This window comes from Carassius gibelio, chromosome B18 (genome assembly GCF_023724105.1).
Source record: "Carassius gibelio isolate Cgi1373 ecotype wild population from Czech Republic chromosome B18, carGib1.2-hapl.c, whole genome shotgun sequence".
Classification (NCBI taxonomy): Eukaryota; Metazoa; Chordata; class Actinopteri; order Cypriniformes; family Cyprinidae; genus Carassius; species Carassius gibelio.
This window is the reverse complement of record NC_068413.1, coordinates 26,383,569-26,393,948: the sequence shown is the minus strand read 5'-3', so window position 1 is coordinate 26,393,948 and position 10,380 is coordinate 26,383,569. Positions and strand designations below refer to the sequence as shown.

Here is a 10,380-nt window from a genome sequence, read left to right as displayed (position 1 = left end):
ATGTGAAATGAATTTAACTGAATTGTGTCAATGACACGTCCGGGTTCCTCAATAGACCATATTCTTCATTCTGTTCAATTATATATTTTTTCCCCGATCCTGGTAAAATGTATATTTTTAGTGATGAACAAAACTAATGTAAATGTTTTGTTTTATATTGTTTGTGAATGTATAATGTGTTTATATTCATTAAAAGAAGAAAATAAGACTTGGAGACGAATGTGTGTACACAGGCATTAGAGGGAGAGAGAGGGAGAGAGAGAGAGGGGTACAAGAGATGCTAGCCGCGCACCAACCGTAATTCATAGGTGAACCGTCAGAAAACTGTCAAAAACATGGTACTCTCGCGTGAGATATGTTTGGTTTTAATAAAAAAATGGCTTTGAAGATATTATGATTTTGTAGTAAATTCCGACGAGTGTGCACTGTGGCGTGCAAACACAGACGCTGTGAATACTTGCAGGTCAGGAAGGTGATGTGAAAATACCTCCTTTCTGCTCTCTAAAAAAAAAAAAAACATTGGATCTTGTTTATCTGAAACAGTCGGTTTCAGTATATTTTTTTATACAGTTTAATTTATAACCTTTTTTAACCCTTGTGCATCAATTTAAAAAAAGTTACACATAGGATCATAGGGGACAAAAATGTCCATGTCCAAAAAGTGTCCTAAAAATATTATAGATTAATATTTTTCTCCACTTTCACTGACTTGGATTTTTTACTAGCATCAGTTCTATTCATAATTACCAAACATTCATTAATTTTCAGAATTTTAACCCTTTAAATGCTGGTTTGTTTACACAATGCCACTGTTGTTTTTTTATGAAAAAAATAATTTTTTAAATTATTTTCAATTTACTAAATTCTAAGCAAATTATTTTTTCTTTGATTATTACAGACTTGGATATGTCAATGATTAACAACATCATACATTTTTATGCATTCATATTTTCTATGCAGTATCAGATTAAAAATAAAGCTACCTCTCAGGTCCATAAAGGACAAAAATGTCCATGTCAAAAAAGTGTCATAAAAATATTATAGATTAGATTATTATTTTCCATATAGTGAATGCTAATCAGATTTTTTTTTCTTTGATTATTACAGTCTTTGATATGTTAATTATTAACAACAATATTAATTTGGATGCATTTATATTATTTTTGCAGTGTCAGCTCAAAAATAAAACTACCACTCAGGCCCATAAAGGACAAAAATGTCCTTGTCAAAAAAGTGTCATACAAATATTATGGATTAATATATTTTTTCCACTTTCACTGACTTAGATTTTTTTTCCAGCATCAGTTCTAATCATAATAACCAAACATTCATAAATTTTCAGAAATTTAACACCTTATACGCCGGTTTCTTTACATAATGCCACTGTTGATTTTTATAAAAATTATAATAATAAAACATTTCCATATATTAAATGCTAAGCAGTTTTTTTTTTTTCTTTAAATATTACATCCTTGGATATGTCAATGGTTAACAACGACATTCATTTTTATGCTTTCGTATATTTATGAAGTATCAGATTTAAAATAAAAACTACCACTCAGGTCCAAAAGGACAAAAACGTGAGTACGTAAGACACAGCTGTGTGCGTTTTAGTAAAAGCAAAGAGGGAGGACAGAAGTGCTCTATGCTTTATTTGCAGCAGCTGTTGGGGAAGCTCTGGCTTGTTCCTGCGAATTGTGCCAACTAGGGCCATCTTCTTCTTTAGAAGCTCCTCCGCCAGTCCATAGGAGGTGAAAAAATCGTCACAGGTCACAGTGTTCCCCTGGAGCCCCTCCGTCATTTCCAGAATGACCCTTTTTCCTTGTTTCACCTCCGCAGGACTTCCAGGAGACTTCCCCGTGTAAATTTGCAACTTCCATGCATAGGATGTGGTGACATCACAGGTGACCCAAATTTTTATGCCATACTTGGCAGTCTTGCTGAGCATGTACTGGCGAAATCTGCATCGGCCTTTGAAATCGAACCTCAGGGTGGAGCTCAGGAGCTTGAATTTATGGTGGGACATGGTGGCTCGGAAAATGGAACGTCCGTTTTCCACATCCCACAGGCTTCTTGTTGATTCATTTAGGGACTTGTACACGCCGGCCAGAATCAGCAGCCCGATGTATGCCTGAATGTCAGTGGAATCAAAATCAATCCAATCCGTCACAAAATGCCTCCCGTGTAAATTAGTGTTCTCCAGAAGAAGCTGAATGATTTCTTCGGTGATGAAGAGGTCGAAGCAGGACTGCAAAGTTGTGATGCGGGCAGTTGCATAGTGTGTGGGACCCGGGGTCATACCCTTGGCAGGAATGTAGCGCAGCATCTCAGTGTGAGTGGAAGACCTGAGAATCTGCCCATTTTTTGAATTGCACTGAAGATCTGCAGTCTCTTCTGTGTCCTCACTCTCAGTGCTGTCATCAGAGGAACAAGAGCTAGTCAGACTCTAATGCAAACTCAGGGACAGGGTCTGTAACTCTGTATGACTAATTTACATGGGGTGGGATTTGTGATTTCCAGTACAATATATATATTTTTCATTCAAACTGTTCACACACACACACACATAAAATTTTCAGTACACACATACAAACCAGACTCTGACATCCATACCAACACACCCACACAATTATAGCTTCATAATATATCTAATTGGCTCTATAAAATGCATAAGCCGAAAACAGCAGAAAACAACAATAAAGCGATAAGTTGCTTTATATGCCAAACCTGAAAAAATGGCACCATCTGGTAAAAAATAGTAAAAATGTAAATTTTGAAGCCTTGCCAACGGAATGAAAGCCTGTTAACAAAGATTGCATCATTTTATAGTTGAATGGCACCGGGATAAAAAAAATTGCAGTTTTAATGGGTTTCAATGGGGACATTTTTGTCCAAAAGGTCCTGAGAGGAAGTATTTTGTGTACCTAGTAGAAAATAGATTTTTTAAAGGAAATGAAGGTGAAATATTAAAATTCCAATAAAAATACACACCTGTGGCAAATTGTATGCAGTTAGCATTAACACAGGCAAAGTTATCAAAAAAACAAAACTGAAAAAGCCAAAAATGTCCTCAAGGATGCACAAGGGTTAAAAGAACAGAATGTTTTTTCAACCTTGGTTAAATCGCTTTACATTATATAAATTATAGAATGTTTTATATATAAATGTGAAATAATTAAAATGTGTTTTAGATTATATAAATTATATAATGTTTTATATATATAAATGTGAAATAATTAAAATATGTTTACAACCTTTAATTGTTTTAGATTATATAAATTATATAATGTTTTGGTAACACTTTAGAATAAGGTTCCATTAGTTAATGTTAGTTAACTATGTTCGTTAACATGAACTAAGCAAGAACAATCCTTCTACAGCATTTATAAGTCTTAGTTCATGTTGATTTCAACATTTACTAATGCATTATTTAAATCAAAAGTTGTGCTTGTTAACATTAGTTAATGCACTGTGAATTACCATGAGCTAACAATGAATAACTGTATTTTCATTAACTAACATGAACGAAGATGAATAAATACAGTAATAAATGTATTATTCATTGTTTGTTCATGTTAATTAATACATTAACTAACATTAACTAATGGAACCTTATTCTAAAGTGTTACCAATGTTTTATATATATATATATATATATATATATATATATATATATATATATATATATATATATATATATATATATATAGAAAAGTGAAATAACTGAATGTCAAATATATGATAAAGTTCAAACAAGCTAGCTGGCACAAACTTCAAACAAACTAACTGACACAAAGATCAAACAACCTAACTGACACAACGTTCAAACAAACTAACTGACAAAAACTTCAAACAACCTAACTGACACAAACTTCAAACAACCTAACTGACACAAACTTCAAACAACCTAACTAACACAAACTTCAAACAAACTAACTGACACAAAGATCAAACAACCTAACTGACACAAAGTTCAAACAGATTCTGTCAAAACCACATGATCGATGTGTGGGGAGTCTTTCATTTACCATTATAATTTAGAACTAACAGGTCAATTGGGTAAAACTTTCTGTCAAAACCGCATGATCGATGCGTGAGGAGTCTTTCATGTACCGTTTAAACTAGCCGTCAAAACCATGATTTAGAACTAATTAGGTCAATAGGGTAAAAGCTTTCTGTCAAAACCACATGATCGATGCGTGGGAAAGGTCATAGGTTAACCCTTGAACTCATTTGTCCCGCCCATCCATCATAAGGTCACCGGAAGTTCAACCTGTCAAAAGGTCAATCAATCAATCAATCAATCACCTTTATTTATATAGTGCTTTAAACAAAATACATTGCGCCAAAGCACTGAACAACATTCATTTGGAAAACAGTGTCTCAATAATGCAAAATGATAGTTAAAGGCAGTTCATCATTGAATTAATTGATGTCATCTCTGTTCAGTTGAAATAGTGTCTGTTTTAATTTGCAATCAAGTCAACGATATCGCTGTAGATGAAGTGACCCCAACTAAGCAAGCCAGAGGCGACAGCGGCAAGGAACCGAAACTCCATCGGTGACAGAATGGAGAAAAAAACCTTGGGAGAAACCAGGCTCAGTTGGGGGGCCAGTTCTCCTCTGACCAGACGAAACCAGTAGTTCAATTCCAGGCTGCAGCAAAGTCAGATTGTGCAGAAGAATCATCTGTTTCTTGTGGTCTTGTCCTGGTGCTCCTCTGAGACAAGGTCTTTACAGGGGATCTGTATCTGGGGCTCTAGTTGTCCTGGTCTCCGCTGTCTTTCAGGGCAGTAGAGGTCCTTTCTAGGTGCTGATCCACCATCTGGTCTGGATACGTACTGGATCCGGGTGACTGCAGTGACCCTCTGATCTGGACACAGACTGGATCTGGTGGCCACGGTGACCTCGGAACAAGAGAGAAACAGACAAATATTAGCGTAGATGCCATTCTTCTAATGATGTAGAAAGTACGGTGTTATGTGAAGTGTTCCGGTTCCAGTTTACCTAATTAATGCAGCCTAAAAATCCTTTAACGGATTTGGATATTAAAAGCATATTAGTATGTTATACTAGGTCAAAGGTCAAAGGTCAAAGTCATAAATTATCATGACAGAAGGTGCATTATATCTACTACTCGGGACTTTAACACGTTAATTGAGATGAATTAATTACACAAAAAATAACGCGTTAATTAAGATTAATTAATTACACCCAAAAAAAATTCCGCATTTTTAATAACTTATTTTTGCACCGCAGAACGTTTCTTACTAGATGAGTTTCGGCGGACCGATTAAACTGGAGCACCAACTAGCGTTCATGACTTCAGACAACAACAAACCACAGTGAACATGAACGAGGAAGCAGACGAAACTGCTTTGGTTGGCCCCTTGGAGGGGAAATTTTGTTTTAAAAGACGGACGGATGGAAGCGTCGATAAGAGCATGGTTGTGTGCAAACTATGCAACAAGGAATTTGCATATCACCGCAGCACATCGAGCCTCAAGTATCACCTCAACGCAAAACATATAGCATCTAGCGTTGACGTTATCCCAACCCCGAGTACCCACACCCAACCCACACTCCACCAGATGACTGGTTTAAGGACCATTGTAACTAAGTCCACTTCTGAAAAAATAACCAACGGCCTGGCTCACTGGATTGCACTCGACTGTAGACCACTTGGAGTGGTAGAAGATAAGGGCCTTCAAAATGTACTACAGATTGCGTCGTCTGACACAACATACAAGCTGCCATCCAGAAAGACAGTTGACAAAAAGAGTCCAGCAGCTTTATGACAATGAAAAGGAAGATAAAGAGAATTTATTGGAGAAAGCCGAGTTTGTTGCCCTGACCTTGGGATCATTGGACCTCGGTAAGCAATTCAAATTACTTCAGTGTGACGGCACACTTTATTGACATCAAGTGGCATCTTCACTCATTTGCCTTAACTATCCAGAAGACCACCACTAGGCATTTTGCTGAAAACGTGGCAGGAGATTTTGAGTCTGTGGCGGAGGCCTGGGAAATCACACAAAAAGTCACCACAATCGGAACAGACAGTGCCCGAACCATGATCGCTGCAATGAGACAGCTCACATTCCAGCACATGCCGTGTATTGCTCACATGTTACAGAGGACCATCACAGTTTGCCTCTCTGACAGCGGGTTCACAGCCACATTGGCAAGATGCCGTAAAATAGTGGGGCATTTTAAACATAGCCCCTCAAACACAGAGGAACTGCACAAGGAGCAAACACAACTAGAACAAGACAAAGAGCCACTGATTCAGGATGTTTCCACAAGGTGGAATTCAACACTGTTTATGATCTCTCGTCTGCTGCAGAACCAAGAGGCTGAGAAGAATACTTTATGCCAAACAGAAGCACAATCTCACCATAGCCCCTTTCACACTGCACGTCGGACCCGCAATATTTCCGGAACATTGCCAGGTCGCCTTCTGTGTGAAAGCAACCACGTCCCGGGATTGATTACCGCATTGAACCCGGGTCGGGGACCTAGTAACATTGCGGGGTTCGACCCGGGACGAACGCTGTGTGAACAAAAGCCAAATCTAATTCCGTGTCGAAGTGATGATGTGCGTTATCACGCGACTCTTTTATCGGCTGTTTTGAAGGAAGATCAACGTTCGTGACGAAAACATATGTGCAAACTGTAATTAAGCAGAGATCAGTTAATTCCTCACTTTCCGCGCTGACGCAGAGATCGTTTGCTTGCTTCAGTGAAAGTATAACGTGCCTAGCGTTTTCGACTCGTACATTACACGTCACGCGCTGATGTCGCGTGTCGTTATGGGATCTTCAAGGGTTGTGTGTGAAAGCACGCACATATACCGGGTCATCACTGGCAGTGTGAAAGTGCAAAATCTAGCGACCCGGGAACAATTGCAGGAACACTTTACCTGTGTATTTGCCGGAATGGCAGTGTGAAAGGGGCTCATGTTAACTACAGCAGAGTGGGACAGACTGCAGAGGCTCGAGACCCTCCTTAAACCATGCAGGTAAACCCACCAACTATTTTTAAATATATTGTACTGAATATCAATATCACTATGACTGTAGTATAAAGTTGCTACTGTTTTTAATCTACTATGAATTGGCACAATAATTAATCACTTTCCTAAACTATCCTCTGCAGATATGTGACTGAGCTCCTTGGGGGTGAGACTTATGTCTCGTGCTCTGTTGTGTTACCTGCTCTCCGCCACCTGACCCACACCATGGAGGTCTCAGTTGATAACCCAGGCAATGTGGTGAGGTTTAAGGGTGACTTTAAAAAGGACCTGTCTCAATGCCAAGATACACTCAACCATGGATGGCTCAGAGTGGCTACAGCACTCGACCCACGCTTTAAGGTAAAATGTGGTCTTCTTTTTTTATCTTTTCTCTTTCTTTTTGACCCCTGCACCCCCCCCCCCCCCGTTCTCCCCCTCCCCGTTATCTTTCTATGGGAACCATGTATGAAAATGAATTTCACCCATCTTTTTACTCTGTAAATCTGTGAGGTGACAATAAACCTGATTCTGATTCTAAGGACCTAAAGTGTCTACCAAGAGGAGAGCGAGGAGGGGTGTGGACTTGCATTGAGGCACTGCTGCGTATAGAACCAAACAGAGTCACTCCAGAACCCACAGAGGAGCCAGCAAGGAAGAGGAGCCTCCTGCTGTTTAATTCAGATTCTGAATCAGAGGATGAAGCAGGTCCCAACGGGGCTCTGGCCCGCTACAGGGCAGAGCCCACCATCAGCGAGACAGACTGCCCACTGCAGTGGTGGTCCACTCATGAGGGAGCCCATCCACAGCTTTCTGCCCTGGCCCGCAAGTATCTGGGCAGCCCTGTGAGAGACTTTTCTCACTGGCAGGTAACGTAGCTCAAAAGAAAAGGGCAGCCTTGAGCTCTGAAAATGTGAACAAGCTATAGTTTGTCTCGGCAACTGGCTGAAAGAGAAGTATAAGAAATAGTCATAGAGGTATCCTGAGGCCAATGGGGTTGTTGTTACTGAAATGTTGATCAAAGCAACAGAGAGATTTATTTTTCATCAGGATATCGGAAGAATGGGGACTGAGGTCAATCACTGGCACTTTTTTTTATTTTATTTTAAATGGTACACTTTATGTTGAACTATGTATTATTTTGTTGGTGCGACTGGCACTTTATGTTGAACTCTTTATTGTTTTGGCCAAGGTTATTGAGAGTTGGACTTGTTATGTTATGGCCTCTGAAGCAACAGAGAGATGTTTTCTAATAGTCAGGGTTTCCAATGTTCTGAATGTATTTGACAGTATTGTGTTTTACTTAAAAAAACAGTTTACAGAAGGTTCAAGCACCTATAAGCTACCTGAATTTCTGAAATGTACTATTTCTAAATTGTTTCTAGATATGCTATTGCTACACTTAATGGCAAAAATTGCACTGGTCTGCTAGACTTGGTTGAACTAAAAATAAACAATATTTTGTTGCTTAAGCTTATGTATTCAGTCATTATTCAATGGTATACTATAAATGCCATGTGAAAAAAAAATTACTTCTCACTGTTCTCAGGTCAAGTATTTATATGCGATTAAAATGTGATTAATTTCGATTAATTAATTACAAAGCCTCTAATAAATTAGATTAATTTTTTTAATCGAGTCCTGGCCCTAAAAATTACATATTTTTATTAACAACTTTTTGTACAGAAACCAATATCTTGTGTCCTAAAAATGTCTCAATGTGGATTTTGGTGAGCTTAATAGGTACGTTTACTCTATATTTATTAAATTTTATATTATTATCTCACACATGGATATGCATTTTCTATAATGTATTTCTATAATAACAATAATACATATCTGATATGACTATATAATTAGCATCAAACAAACAACAGAATTCTTATTCTCAGGGATTAAAGAGTACACTGAAAAAAAGAAAAAAGAAAAAAAAAACACAATCAGGTTTTTGCACAACCATCAATGAGCTAGTTGCATATCTCCACCATCTTGGATTTCCGGTCTTGCGAGTGTGTGTGTAGATATTTCCGGTTGTGCTTAAAGTCAGTGCAGAGAACCGGAGAAGTCCAAATATTACCTTCTATATGTTTACAGGATTTATAATATCACTTCATATTCAAATAAGATATATACTGCTATTATTACTATTACTACACTATACACTATAAATGTTAACTGAGCCAGTGGATTTGAAACTTGTGTATGTTTGGGTCCGGTGAATGAATTAAATACACTAATGTTCACTACTGTTCACGAGATGAAAGTTGAACTCATGGTGTGTATACACAGCTATATAATGTATTTTTATCTTACCAGATATGTAAATGTACGAATTACTTATTTCTCGAAAATGTTTGCATTATTATTATTATTTTTTTATATTAAATATTTACCTCGTGAGACATGGGCTGCGATTTATCTTCAGAATATCAGTTTCTCAATTGTACACATACATCAGTCTGTTTCATCGTTATTTTCACATCATTATTTTATTATTTTACACAGTAAAAAATACATGACTAATTTTAATATCTGTTTAATCTGATAATTAATGCAAAAGAATAACAATATACATGGCTGCTCATAGACAGATAATGATTTATGCTGCAGATCTTTCACAAAACAAATAAAGATAAAAACACACATGAATGCAAACAGCGATCTTTTATTTAATGCAAACCTACCATAATTATATTATGTTTAATTGTACAGTTAGTTATAAATTATGTTATCAAATAAAGTTAATAAAACATGCTTTATCAGAAATCTTTGTGCGTCTTGTTTGACAGTCAGAAACATTGATCTTACATAACAGTCAGAACAAAACCAGCTCTTCGAAAATGAAAAGTTTTGCATATTTGAGAGGTTTATGTTTGAAAGAAGAAATCCCTGTGGATCTGACCTGACGCTGATCCACATAATCAACAGAAGAATAAAGCAATCTCCGCGTTGTATCTTGATGAATTTCCACACAGAGGTACGCAAAATGTAGGGAGGATGTTTCCCCATGTTTTTGATATACCACTATCCGCTGTTAAATTTGAAAATCATTAATTATATACATCTAGCCAAGTTTCGTATGTGAGTTTCCCTTACAGTCAATGTGAGCATCGCAAGACCGGAAGTAAGTATGCTCACACTCGCGTCGCTGAAGCTCACCGGTGCCATCTTGTGCACCTAGCCCATTAGGTGGAGATATGCACTAAGAATGTAAATGACCACTGAACAAAAGAAGAAAGAAACAGCATAATGCATTTTTTTCTGTGTGTCGGTTTACATGACTCATCGATTTGTTGAGAATGTCCTTGAGTTTTAATCAGGAACATACTCTTTGTTCAATGAACTTACTCCCGGATGCGTTTTTGGAA

At 37.5% G+C, this 10,380-nt stretch overlaps 1 protein-coding gene across 1 annotated transcript in view; it reads right to left on the bottom strand.

Annotated features, from left to right (window-relative positions):
- LOC127977424 (genetic suppressor element 1-like) overlaps positions 1 to 10,380 on the bottom strand; it is an 870,445-nt gene that overhangs the window by 57,035 nt on the left and 803,030 nt on the right. The window lies entirely within an intron of this gene.